General features: G+C 33.9%; 1 protein-coding gene across 1 annotated transcript in view; it reads right to left on the reverse strand.

Annotated features, from left to right (window-relative positions):
- LOC137618107 (2-oxoadipate dehydrogenase complex component E1) overlaps positions 1 to 15,000 on the reverse strand; it is a 447,864-nt gene that overhangs the window by 271,502 nt on the left and 161,362 nt on the right. The gene's annotated exons all lie outside the window — the stretch shown is intronic.

Genomic DNA, 15,000 nt, shown 5'->3' on the forward strand with positions numbered 1-15,000 from the left:
CAATACATTTTTAATTTTATTTGTACAAGGAATTTAGGTCTTTCTCATCTCCTCTATTCTAACTTTTCCATTTTTTAGCAGCCTATAAATTTTCCATTATTTGAACCAAACCTTTTAAAACATTTATTAACACCCGCACATTTTCCCCATTCAATTATAAATACGACTCATGGGCTCAGAAAAACCATTTATTTCAATAGGCTTACCTTTTTGTTTAATTGATTTGCATCTGACATCTAAATTTAGATTCAATAGAGGAGAAATTCCACCACGCGTTCATGTACTCCTAGTCTTTTACCTATGCTAAAATAGACGAAGAATTCCATTTCTGGTATTTGAACACACTTTGCTACTTGTTTTACCTCATTAATTCTGTGACTCACCGCTTTTACCTCCTTTTGGATGGCAAAAATCCTTTAAGACTCGTCCGTGTTAGAAATAATTATACAATCCTTATATTCTAGGATATGAAAAGCTTAGTTTCGCCATAATTCCAGACTTATATGGATCTAGTAAATAAAGTGAAAAAAAATATTTATATATAATTATGCAGAAGCCAGAAAAATAATTTCTTCTAGCAAAAGAGTACGGAATAGTTTAAAATAAATCACAAGAATGAGAAAGGATACATGTTGCTAGATTATCTTCTTACTTTTTTCTTGTATCCATGTATATATATATATATATATATGTTTATATATATATATTTATATATATATGTGTTTATATATATATATATATATACACATATAAATATATATATATATATATATATATGTATATTTATATATATATGTATATATATACATATATATATATATATATATATACATATATATATGTATATATATATATATATATATATTTACATATATATGTATATTTACATATATATGTATATATATATATATATATATATTTACATATATATGTAAATATATATATATATATATATATTTACATATATATGTAAATATATATATATATATATATATACATATATATATATATATATATATTTATATATCTATATATATATACATATACTGCATGTATATATATATATATATATATACATATATATATATGTATATATATGTATATATATACAGATATATACACACACATATATATATATATATATATATTTATATATATTCATATATATATATATATATACATATATATATATATATATATACATATATATATATATATATATACATATATATATATATATATATTCATATATATATATATTCATATATATATATATACATATATATATATATATATATATATGAAATGCTGTTCTTGTTCCAAAAACTATAAACATATACTACAAAAGATGTAATCTTGCGAGTTTCATATACTGTATCATATTTTTCCTGGTGAACATAACAACAGGGAGAGAAATATCCCAACCAAGATTATACCACCAACTGTCACTCTTATGCATCTTAAATCTTCCTTTTGACCCTTTCCACGAGGCCATTACCCTCTTTCTTCAAGCAAAATATCTCCACTTTCTTTGTCCCTCGGGAAGAAATTGTGCGGCACTGATGAAATGAGTGCCATGGAGGTTAGATGAAGATTTTCCTATGGGGATTACGCACCCTTTACTGGGTCTATATAATATGGCTGACGGCTTTAGATAAAACTATATTGGATTTGACAGACCCATTTTTTTTTGCAATGTTTAAACAGGCAAAGGTAATTTTCTCTTGAAATTACTTTTAAAATTAGGCTATAGAGTTCAACATTAAAGTTTATTTATAACGTGCCATGTGGTATAGTAAAACTGAATAGTTTTATCTTGAAAATTCCATCACGAATTTTGTCTAATTGTCAGCTCCTTTGTATTTATTTTTTTGCAAGAAATATTTATTTGTCATTGTCTTCATTTATCTTTACTGATTAACACTTTTCACTGGTTTTGATCCTTTTGTCTAGAACTCCTGAGAAAGGATGAGCTATACAGTATGGAAAGCGACGCAGGAAACACTAATTAAAGGTTTAAATGCCCCTCATAAATGGCATAGGCAGCGATATTGCCCTATCAAGCAACAAAAGGTCCTACAGACTGACCATATTATACTGTATATGATCAGCGCCCTAGCCCCCTCTCTTCCCAACGTAGGAGCAGGGAGGTCAGACAATGGCTGCTGATGACTCAGCATATAGACCTATAGGTCAAGAAGATGGTGAGGTTGCAGCGACCAAAGGAACAAATGATTTTCAGCGGGTGTCGAACCCCAGTCTGGCAATTTCCAGTGAGGGACGTTACCACATAGGGCACCACTACCCTAAATTACTGTAGAGTCTTATGTTTCTTTAATTTTGGTGTTTGTCATAATGACTGAGTATCCTTTAGGAATGAAAACAGTAATCATAAACAAATCTTTGCCCTGTGAATAACTATGCTTTAATGGAAACGTACTGTTAGATTTCCGTTGGGCTCAGGTGTTTTTAGTTTAAAGCACTTATCTATGATAAATTAATTATCGAAAATTTCAAGAGTTTCTCCATCAGCCATTTTTGTGTAATTGAAAAAGAGACAGAAAAATGTGTGATTCTCAAAAGTAAATTTGCTAATAAGAATCATATTTAGAATTTTAAAAGAACTATAAAGAGTTAATTGAACATCATTATTGCAAGAAGCAGATGTTGAGGTGGCACTATCCTCGACCAATTTAAAATCATACTTGTAGTTTTTTTCACAGTTGAACTTCATACCTCATAATTCACATTACGTACTAGTTTTAGTTAGATGTCTATTAAGCGATTCAAATCCACCAGATCTACATTCAGGAGATGGAATTGATGCAAAGAGAGTAGTATCATCTGCATAAGCAACAAGCTTGCTTTCTAGGATAAACCAAATGTCATGTGTATATAGTATGAAAAGTAATGGGGCAGAGAATACTACATGAAGAACACCAAATATTACACTCACTATGGTGCCTATCAAAAACACCTCATCGCGATCTATTACTAAAAATGCAATAATGATGCTAATTTAGGAAAAGACCCAACAACCCAGTTATTTGAATTTAAAAACAATGACCTCAAGATTAACACGGTCAAAGGCAGCTCTAAAATCAAGACCAATCTTACGAACTTCCTGATCACAGTTAAGGGATATCTGTACAGGATTGGAGATTGTAAGAATGGCATCCAAGGGTTCAAAGCCTTTACGAAAGCAGAATTGCAAACTAGGGAACAGGTGATTACCTTCCGCAAACCTATTTAGACTTTTTGCCAACAGACGCTTAAAAACTTTAGTGAATATTGGATATTAGCATCTTTCACAACAGGAAACATAAATTATGTCACCAGGAAAGTAGCCTTTACCTAACAATATCTGAAAATATTCTCTCCTCTCTAACTCGTTGTTCGTCTTCTTATATCTCCGGGGACCATAATTCTCAAAAATTTAGGTCTAAACTATATCAAGCAATATGCACATCTGGCAACTTCGACATTTTTGACAATCTGCAACTAACTCTTGTTATAGAATAAAACGATGACTTTCATTTACAATTCATAAACAAAATTTAATCTTAAAGCAGCATTTAATATAACCTCTCTCACAGGTCTTATAACATGATGTTGATATATTTACTCTACATATAACAAAAGCCGCATCTTGATCACCTGATTAACTTCCAATGGATAGGAGCACACATTGACCATGCGATTTACTTCCTTTGACGGGGAACAGACGTTGATCATGTGATTAATATTCTGTAACTGAGACCTCTCCCAGTAATGTTTTGGCTATCCTCGTTATATATGCTGTATAAGCTCAAAAACTTCAGTAATCTACTCTGACTACACTTTCCCTTTTAAATCTTTCTGTTCCCTATTTAGCTTATTAAACTTATGAATATTTCTCTCTCTCTCTCTCTCTCTCTCTCTCTCTCCTCTTTAGCTTATTCACGCTAAGAATATCTCTCTCTCTCTCTCTCTCTCTCTCTCTCTCTCTCTCCTTTTTAACTTATTCACGCTAAGAATCTCTCTCTCTCTCTCTCTCTCTCTCTCTCTCTCTCTCTCTCTCTCTCAATTTTTAAAGTCTCTCTCTCTCTCTCTTTATTAATTAACTGAAACCAGAATGCCTCTAAAGAACCAACTGGAACTGACCTTTCTAACTTTAATAAGATCACATAATTGAGGGAAGTCAGGATAGGAAAATAATTTATCAGCAGAACGATCCTTTATGAAACATTCAACAAAAACATTAAAATAATGCGATTAAAGTTTATCTTGTTTTCGGTTTCATCTCGCTTCGTCTGTCATTCATGAATATAGTTTTGAATGAAAACATCACAGAAGTCGAATACAAATATTTTATGAAATATAAATGCTTAACAGATTTCTCAGTCCCGAAAGACAATTCACAATACATTGAATCCTACAAAAAAATTCAAGTGGTACATTTTAGGCAAAGTAAACTTCGTAGAGTGGATCTTTGACATTAGTTTCAAGGAATTGAAATTTATTGTGGAAATCTTTTCTCATGATCAGAATATAACTATTATAAACTAAAGATGAATGTCAATTGAATGGCTGATTGAAATGCCAACTCTTCAAAAAAGTACCAGGGATAGAATTGAATGGAAAAATATGTTAGGTAGACTTGGGTACGGATTGAGTTCCCCTTCGAATAGAGCCCATCAAGTGCTTTCATCACTACGGCTTTTCATTTGTTGGTAAAAAAATACGCAAAAGGTCTCAGCAATATATCTTTTAATCTGGTTGTTGAAAAAGGAGCGGTTTTTTTTGGAGAGCTCTCGACTGAGTGCAAAGTCTCTCAAAGAGTTACGAAGTTAATTTCTGTGGTGGACAAATTTAGTCTCTGCTTTCAAAGCGATACACAAAACATTCAGATTTTTATAGGACTTGAAACTGTAAAATACGGAAACTTTTATCTGTATACCATATTCCATAATCAGCTAATATTTTCGAAGCTTCTTTTGTATATCTGTTATTTTAATAATGCTTGAAATGATATTAGCTAGTATGTGACTTATCATTAAATCATTGTTTTTATTTTTTTGTCAAAGAAACACTCTTTCAATAATGCTAATCCAATCAAATACTCACAAACCTCTTTGAATAGGAAGGCAGCTTAATTGTAAAATACTAGCATGGTATACATTTCAGGCTGAGCACATGTTCTATCATTTCAAGTGCAAAAGCTGCAGAGGAAGATATTTACGTGTGTACAAAGGCTGTGATGATTCAAGATCGACTGGCTGCTAAAAACTTCATAATCAGTAATGACCAGCCAAACGTTATATTTCAAATACACCTGTAGAATACATCCAGATATTTCCAATGTCTTGTTTTTCGAGTTGAACGGACGTACATCAGATATTTTAAAATATAATAAATTTGCCCAAAGGCGAATGTGATTAGAATCTACATATTTATTTTGCTTCTATGAATGAATGGGTAAGCTTTCTTGTACAATATTTACTTGAAGAGGAATTTTGCATGAAATTCCTTTAAAGGTTTAAAGGCCGCTGATAAGTGGCAGAGGCAAGGGTCAGTGACATTGCCCTATCAAGTAAGACAATGCCCTAGAGACTGACCATATGTATATATATATATATATATATATATGTATGTATATATATATATATATATGTATATATATATATATATATATACATACATTTATATATATATATATATATATACATACATTTATATATATATATATATATATATGAAACGCTGTTCTTGTTCCAAAAACTATAAACATATACTACAAAAGATGTAATCTTGCGAGTTTCATATACTGTATCATATTTTTCCTGGTGAACATAACAACAGGGAGAGAAATATCCTAACCAAGATTATACCACCAACTGTCACTCTTATGCATCTTAAATCTTCCTTTTGACCCTTTCCACGAGGCCATTACCCTCTTTCTTCAAGCAAAATATCTCTACTTTCTTTGTCCTCTGGGAAGAAATTGTGTGACAATGATGAAATGAGTGTCATGAAGGTTAGATGAAGATTTGCCTATTGGGATTACGCACCCTTTACAAGGTGTATATCATATGGCTGACGGTTGGAAATAAAACTATATTGGATTTGACGGATCCATTTCTTTTGCAATGTTTAAACAGGCAAAGGTAAGTTTTCCTTGAAATGACTTTTAAAATTAGGTTATAGACTTCAACTTTAAAGTTTATTTTTAACGTGCTGTGTGGTATAGTAAAACTGAATAGTTTTATCTTGACAATTCCATCATGAATTTTGTGTAATTGTTAGTTGCTTCGTATGATTTTTTTGCAAGAAATACATATCTCATTGTCATATTTTATCTTCACTGATCAACATTTTTCACTGGTTTTGATCCCTTTGTCTAGATTACATGCGATTAACGATTAGCTATATAGTATGGAAAGCGACGAAGGAAACACTTAATAAAAGTTTAAACGCCCCTCATGAATGGCAGAGGCAGTGCCATTGCCCTATTAAGCAACAAAAGACCCTACCGACTAACCATATTACATATGATCAGCACCCTACCCGCTCTCCTCCCAAGCTAGGACCAGGGAGGTCAGACAATGGCCGCTGATGATTCTGCATATAGACCTATAGGTTGCAGCGACCAAAGGAACAAATGATTTTGATCTGGTCTCGAACCCCAGTGTGGCGATTTCCAGTGAGGGACGTTACCACATAGGGCACCACAACCCTAAAGTACTGTAGAGTCGTATGTTCCTTTTATCTCGGTGTTTGTCATAATGACTGTGTATCCTTTCGGGATGAAAACAGTAATCATAAACAAGTCTTTGTCTTGTGAATAGCTATGCTTTAATGGAAATGTACCGTTGAACTCAGGTGTTTTTAGTTTAATTCTTATTATGATTTATTTTTGAATGGCAATAATTACTACTATAATACCGTTGTCAAATAAGGATTCTTTCATAAAGGCTACTGCAGTCTGTTCATTTCCAAGTTAAGTTATCCAACAAACATGACTGTATCACCTCCTGCAATAGATATAGGTCTGATAAACTATATCCTCTTAAAATTTTAAGAATAGATTTCCAAATGTTAATAGAACGTGAATAGGCTTAAAACTATGTAAAGTTTTAAATATTTACTTCTTTTTACTAACTGATAATGAGGAAGTTTACCAAAGGATAAAGAATTCTCTGTAACTATCATATCAGTTCAAGGACATGTTAAGATTTTCCGGAAAATCACTTAAAATTCATGATTGAATATGATAGCATAGCTTGTCCACCATTAATATTACTCTCTCTCTCTCTCTCTCTCTCTCTCTCTCTCTCTCTCTCTCTCTCTCTCTCTCTCTCCTCTTTGTTGAGCTAATATGGTAGATGAGCGTACTAATCTAAAAAAATGATGTTGAATAATTTTTCGTGATCAATTGTTCGTGAAATATTAAGCCGAATACATAAGATCTTCCCCCTGTCTCGTCTAGCTTCCATAAACTTTCCTTTTTTATCGCTTAATCCATTTCCTTTCCGATGGCGTAGTGGAAGAGTTCTAAGAATATTTGAATCTTATTGCATTTCTAAAATCTTGAGAGAGTAGACGAGCATTTTTTTCTTTTTTACTCTATCTAACTTGAAATATATCAACTTCACAAAGATATTCATGGTAAATATTTTCATTCTTTCTTTTAATGGGTTTCCAATTCATTCATGTACACTTTTAAGATTATTACACAAGTGCTCAGTAAATAAGCTGTAGTGACAGTGTCACTTCCTGCATCTTTCTCTCCCCGTTATGTCTCCTGAAACTGATTAAATCCGTTTCATCACTTGATTTATTGATCTCTTTCCTTCAGAAGACAAACCCATTGAAAGGTCATTAAAATAATTTGACAATGAACAATTGGTCAGTTATTTTTTCCTACATCTCTAGGCAAATAAATTTTTTGATCGCACGAATGTTATTAGAATTTCAATATACCTCCTAAAATCTTGATACGGAAGTGAAGGGAAATTAAATTTCCAATCAGGAGGTAATAAAAGTTAACAGCAACTCACGTCATCCATAATATTTTTCTTTTAATTTCATTTCGTCCTGTTTTCGTTGACGATATAACATTCCAAACAGTGATTAATCAATCAAATGACTTCTTAGATAACTTATCACGCTGCTTGAAAATTAAGTAGCTTATCTCTTTCCTCTTTTGGTTTTCGATGGATCATTTTGTCTCAAATAGAGACCATGTTACACTTACTCAGCCTCTTTAGGAAACACTTAATCTTGTTGGAATTATTGAAAGAGCAAGATGAATTTTCCCGCTATTCATGGCTTCTCTAAAAATGTTATAATTTTATTTTAGTCACCTGGTTTCACTCTATTAAACAAAGCACCTCTAGATTTACTGCATTCTTCATATGTACCAGTATCATTTGAGTAAATTCCATATCTCGACTTGATGAAAATATCCATAAATAGGGGCGTGAATATGAACTAAAACGATGTGGATTTTAAAGAGACTTTACGGCCATTAGGGTGAAATATTTTGCATGTGGTTGACATGAAGATTTTGAGCGACTACACAAATAATATCAACCTATAAAAGTCATATGGAAGTGATTTATCATTGCTCTGAATATAAACAAATCAAGAAAGTAGATTGAAACATATTGGTAATTAAAAGCTATCCAAGTTGATTTAAACTCTGCAGTACATAATAATGTCGTTAACAGGTATTGGTATTGAAATAGAAACAAACTAATCTTCACAATGATAGCTGATTGCTATGTTTTCAACACGTTTTTATTTATAATGGGTATATCATTAAATCGACTAACTTTAACATTTTCAAATATTGAGCCAAAAGTAGTTTTTGAAATGAGAATAAGTCTTCCTGAGAAATAAGGACTAAGATAAAATGTCAATTATGCTAATATCTTCTACTCGGGTCAGGATATGAACGTATGCCTTTCAATCGTAATAAAGTTAGGCAGTAATCTTAATAGAGTAATGAGCGAGATGAAGATTGATTTCGTCTCTGCTGTAGATATTCATATCGAATTCAGAAATGTTGAAAATTCCAAATGTTCCTAAAAAAAGGAATAGTTTTTGAATAATATATTTTATCTAGAATGATATGCCTTCGTAGTGAAATTGCAGAAGAGTTGCACTCGCCATAAGAAACAGACCCCGCAGGTCTATCTCAACCTTTATGCCACTCAGCCAACCTTAGATGACCTAATCCATCCCAGATGGCTGGGTCCTTACCTGGCCGGAAGTATAACCTAACATGACCCAGTGCTTTAAGAATTATGCAATGCTTCTTTATCTCCTACAGTGTGCTAATTTTTCTGCAGATTAATTGCCATAAAATCTACAAAAATAATCTAATTCTGAAAAATTAAATCTTCCTGGAAGAGACAAAGCACCCTGAGTATATAATTCCTTGAAATCGGATCATGTTATTTTGGAGGGTAAAGATATTTTTCCTTTTATGCACTGTTTTTATCGCTATAAAATATCCTTTAAACCTTGTCCACGTCATTTTCGACGAGCTGCATCTCCTGTTCCGGCCTTTAACATCAATTTCTTTATGGCCGCTCTATCAAGCCACCATTTCTCCTTGCAGCTGCTTGGGTCATTTTATCAATCTTCGATAAAGCCCCTGCGCGTTTTTATCGAAGGCATAAATCCACTAAAACAAAGCAATTTTTCCCCCACGAATTTATATATTTACTGCCAGCGTAGATCAGTCAAATCACCAGATTAGGTAAAATATATAAAAAAAAGATCAATTAATGAAGAAAATGAATAACAGTTTACACCCCCAAAAAATACTGAAAATATGAGTAAAAGAAAATGGAGAGGTGTTATGAAAGGCTGTCAATGAAACACAGCATTATAAAATAGAGAAGAGTAATTATCAACAGGAGATTGTATCATAGTATTTTTAAATTTTTCACCAAGAGCCAAAAGTTTAGTAACATATTTTTTCTGTGTCCTTCATTTAGGGGATGCTGTGAACATCGCAAAGGGAAATTTATAATCATATCAACAAGAAATATATCTCTATCATCTCTCTTAATAATTTTTCATAAGAAAACTCGTTGTATCAACAAACTGCAAATACTTGTTTCTTTGCTTATTTTTCATGTAGTTATTATTATTACCTTTACCACAAGGTTATATTTTGATGAACCTGTATTTATCTATTTATGTGTGTATGATTGCTTGTTTATGATTCGCCTGACTCTAAAACTATTTGCACGAATCCCATGAAATTTGCTGGGATGATCGTCTATGTTCCAAGGACAAATTGATCAGATTTTGGGAGTGATTTGGTTAAAGGTTAAGATCAAGGTAATAGTCAGGAAGCCAAAGTCAAAAAATTTGCAATACCCTGCTGATTGCATGTGAGAATAGTCCAACAAGTCTAAATAGATGGTTCAGATACAGATAAATATGAATCCACTTGTTGGACATTATAGATATGGATAGTATGGCCGCCATAACAGTTTTCAAAATGGCGGCCAATTTCTAAACTTTTTGTCATATTTCCGCTTCTAATTGCAATAAACTTACAATGTTGGAGTCAATTCCTATGTTTTTCATCGTGTATAAATTGATTCTGGCATTAAGATAGACATTGGTGTATAAATTCTCCAAAAAAAGTTATTTTTCAAAAATATTTGACAAAATTTGTAGGGGTTCCTGATTCACATTGCTATGAATTCTGCAATTTCTTATTTTGATATCTTGTTTAAATGTTTTATTATTCATCAAATCTAATTATGGCTTGTGAGTTGTGCGATTTTATGTTATAGTTTTGTTATTTATTTTCATTTGTTATTTTTGTATATATTCATTGGTTGGTCACGTGACACGTGTACCTGATGACCGCTTTTGAAACGAGAATTTACGGAGTCTGATTTGTGGAGTCGTAGTGTCAATTTTTATTTGTGGAATTGGGAGAGTTTCAGATGCCTTTGCCAACAAAGATGACAGAGAAATCGGTTTCATTGTAGTGTATTACAGGGCAATGTAACCTAGGAAAACAACTACTTTTTCTTATAGAAAAAATTACGCTCTCTTCGAAAATGACACTCGTTCCCGTCGTAAATGAATAGTTTCAGAAATATATATACATCTATATCCTACGATAATGGGGGACCCCCAGTGGGAACTCAGGGTTTTGGGTGGGGAAAACATACTGGGGAAACGATATATAAACGTAAAACAAGCCTTTACTTCTCTAAACATTACCTTCTTGAATGTATTATAACCGGAGGAAAATACAAAACAGTATAACTGGATAAACTTTGAAGGAGCCGTTGCAAAGATTATTTCATGAAAAAATACAGTAACCAGTGTTTCCAACGTCTGATGTAGAATAAATAAATGTTAGCATTCCATGCTAACATTAGCACCCATTTGTAAGTTCGTTCGTGCATACCAGTTTTCGGTGTGCACAAATATCACTCCCCCTGCGCAGAAGCTTCCCCCCCCCCCAATTACTCGTTTTATTATCGTATTATCATCTCATTTTATATTCGCATTCAATATTATTTATCATACATTCCATTTTATCTTCCTATATTGGGTTTATTTCTTTGGTTTTTCCCTTTTCTCTCCCCGGTTTCACATAAATACTTGCTCTGGACTAGTTTCCCTATCCAGTTCATTCAGGGTAAAATCATCTCATTTTATATTCCCATTCAATATTATTTATCATTCATTCCATTTTATCTTCCTATATTGTTTTTATTTCTTTTCTTTTGTTATTTCCTTTTCACTCCTCTGTTTCACATAAATACTTGCTCTGGATTAGTTTCCCTATTTAGTTCATTCATATATACCCACTAGTCTCCTTTGTTTTTCCCTTAACCAATCACCAACCGATGCCTATTCAAAGTTTACACAAGGGGGTTGCCTACTGATATTTCCCTAACCCCCCTTCCTTTATCTCTTTGAGTGGTCTGTTAATGCACCTTCCTCCAAACTCTTTCCCGTTGTAACCTTCGACCTAGTAAGGTGTGCGTCATTTCAAGTGAGATTTATTTTTTCATATTTTTCGATTGAGGAAGTTATAGAAACTTGTAAAGGCTGCAGTATTCCGTACATAAAAGCAGTGGCTAAATTCCATGGTGATTTTTATGATTCTTCAGCCAATGTTGATTATTTCCTGAGATCACACAACGTAATCCCTCAACGTTTACAGTGCCCCAAGTGCCGTTCTCTTTTATCTTATAGGAAAGACATTCACGTGTTTTATTGTAATTCTGAATCCATCATACCTAAAGCTAAGAAGAAACGTCGTTGTGGTTATACCGTTACTGCCTATAAAGGTACATTTTTGGGGAAAAGTCGTCTACCCCCATGGAAGATAATATTATTTGCAAACCACTTTTTGCATAAACATTCAGACCATGAGACCCTCATGCATGGTATCGACATATCCTCGAAAACTAGTGTCGATTGGAGAAGTTTCTGTTCCGAGGTTACCGAATACTTCTTCGATAATCAAGAGGCGATTGGTGGTGATGGAGTAACAGTGGAAATAGATGAATCTCATTTTTGTAAAGCTAAATACAACCGTGGTAGACCGTTCAGTGCCATATGGGTATTGAACATGAATCCAAGAAATTTTTCATTATCCCTTTAGTTCCCCCTCTTTCTACTAAACGAGATTCTGCTACTCTAACTCCCCTCATTCAGAAATATATCAAACCTGGTAGTGTTATTATTAGTGATAAGTGGGCTGCATACAACTCTCTTTCGGAAATTGGTTACAAACATAAGTCTATTAATCATTCGGAACATTTCGTTGACCCCCTAGACCCAACCATCCATACTCAAAATATAGAACGGCTCTGGAGAGAAGTGAAGGAGTGGGTTCAGAGACCTGGAATGAAGACTGAATATTTCAAGCAATATTCTTCCAGGTTCTTTTTTACCCACTACTATCCAGAACATACTTTACTGCACCACTTCTTCATTACTGCCAGTCGCCTCTACCCTCCTTTACAACAACAGACAATGGACCCCCTCGACCCACAAGACCCCGATGCCCCCCATCCATCCTCATCCCAGTCATAGGAGTTGATAGTTCGTCAGTCTCACCCTCCCGTGACCCACAAGTTTCGTCACCGTCTTCATAAAAGTAAGTCATTCCCCAATAGTTATTATATGTGTTTTGTGACCGGGGTACTTCTAGGCCAGGTTAGGTGGGTTTGTTAGGTTCTGTGCCCTTTTTGTACTATTTATATATTGTGTAAAAGTTATATGGAAAAATTGTTTAAAATATGTATGGAAATATCTAGCATTTCTACCGCTAGTAATGGCATCGTGTCGTTGGTAACTCTGTCTACCATTCGTCACCGTGGGTAGCACTGTCAATCATTGGTAACGTTGCTAATGTTATCGTTCTCAGTACATTCGTAAGAGAAGTGACAACGTTGAACAAGTGCTTATATTTAAATATTCTAACACAACATATACGTCAACAGTGATAATATTTAACCATTTTAACAGAAAATATATGTTTTCCTGTAGGAAATATCGTGATTTAACCGGTTTTTACCTTCATTTCATCCGTAATAACATCAACCAATTCGTCACCTTAAAGTTAGACGGATTGGTTGATCTATTTGATTCCGGTTGAAATGAAGGTCAAATTTGGTTAAATCACGTTATTTACTATAGGAAAACATATTTTCTGTTCGGAATCACACCCTGTAATACAATACAAATTTACCGAGAAATCAATTCCTTCCTTGAAGATCTTTGTCAGAAATTGAAGAGGTGCAGGTCCTGTTTAGTGAGTTTGAGGATTCTTGTTCAGAGAATGCCACTTTTTGCTATTGGAGAACCTACATGAAGTTGATCTCCAGCCTCCTGAGGTTCACTCGCTCTCTTTGTGAGGGAGACTGGGGCCTGTTCATTACATCATTTTCTGAAATACTGCCTTGGTTTAGAGCATTTGATCATTTCTAATACACATGCTGGGGAGCTGTCTTCCTCGCTGATATGCGTATGCTACCCAAAACTGCTGCAGAGGTGCACAGAGGCTTTATTGCAGGAGACTTTTTAACAAAAGGAACAAAGCACGAGTTCAACGAAATACCTAAAGACCAGTCTATTGAACATTTTAACAAGGCCGGCAAGGCAGCTGGAGGGCTGGTGGGGATTACAAAAACAAAAACCTGCCGTGACAGATGGGGCCTAACTTTCAATGAGAGAGCTCAGCTAATCAGAGATACTAAGACGATGTTCAATGTAGCGGGTAATGAAGAAGCCGATGATGAGCATGAATTTGCACATAAAGATTTTGGTTCCAAGAGAATGAAGCAAGACCAAGATAATGTGCAAAAGCTCATTGAACTGTTCAAGATTCACAATCCATTTGATCGCAATTCCCGAGAACTGGTCTCAATTACAACAGGTGATATTGCAATTGAAGTGATTACGAATGACCTTCTGCATGCTGAAGTTACAGGGAAGTAGATTGTGTCAGTTTGTGAAAGACATGTTCACTAAGAAGACAACAGGTTTTCATGACAGAATCAAATCAAAGAATCTTAAAACGTTTGAGAGCATGTAAACTGTGGAAGTCAATGTCGGAAAGGAAAAAACTGTTACACTAAAGGCTGACAGAAAACTACTCATGCGTGTGGTAACAACAAAGCAAGCAGGCAGAGATATTGACATGAACAAAATGTTGGAACAATAGATTTGTGTAGTGCCACTTTCTTTGGCAATGCCTGATGGCAGACTGCGTCTACCTCAGAACAAAGCAGACCTTGGCAAGATTCTCCAGCAAAGCTTGCCACATAATGTAAAGCCTGAACCATTACAAACATGCACTGTCATTGATGGAATGGCCATGATCCAGACACTAGGAAATAGGATGAACACTAAAACTCTCAGTGAATGAGCCGATGCTATTGCTGATTACGTCAGTCACGTGTTTTCCAACTGTTGTTCTAGGGTTGACCTTGCCTTTGACTAGTACAGGAAGAAAAC

The sequence above is a fragment of the Palaemon carinicauda genome, chromosome 24, assembly GCF_036898095.1.
Source record: "Palaemon carinicauda isolate YSFRI2023 chromosome 24, ASM3689809v2, whole genome shotgun sequence".
NCBI lineage: Eukaryota > Metazoa > Arthropoda > Malacostraca > Decapoda > Palaemonidae > Palaemon > Palaemon carinicauda.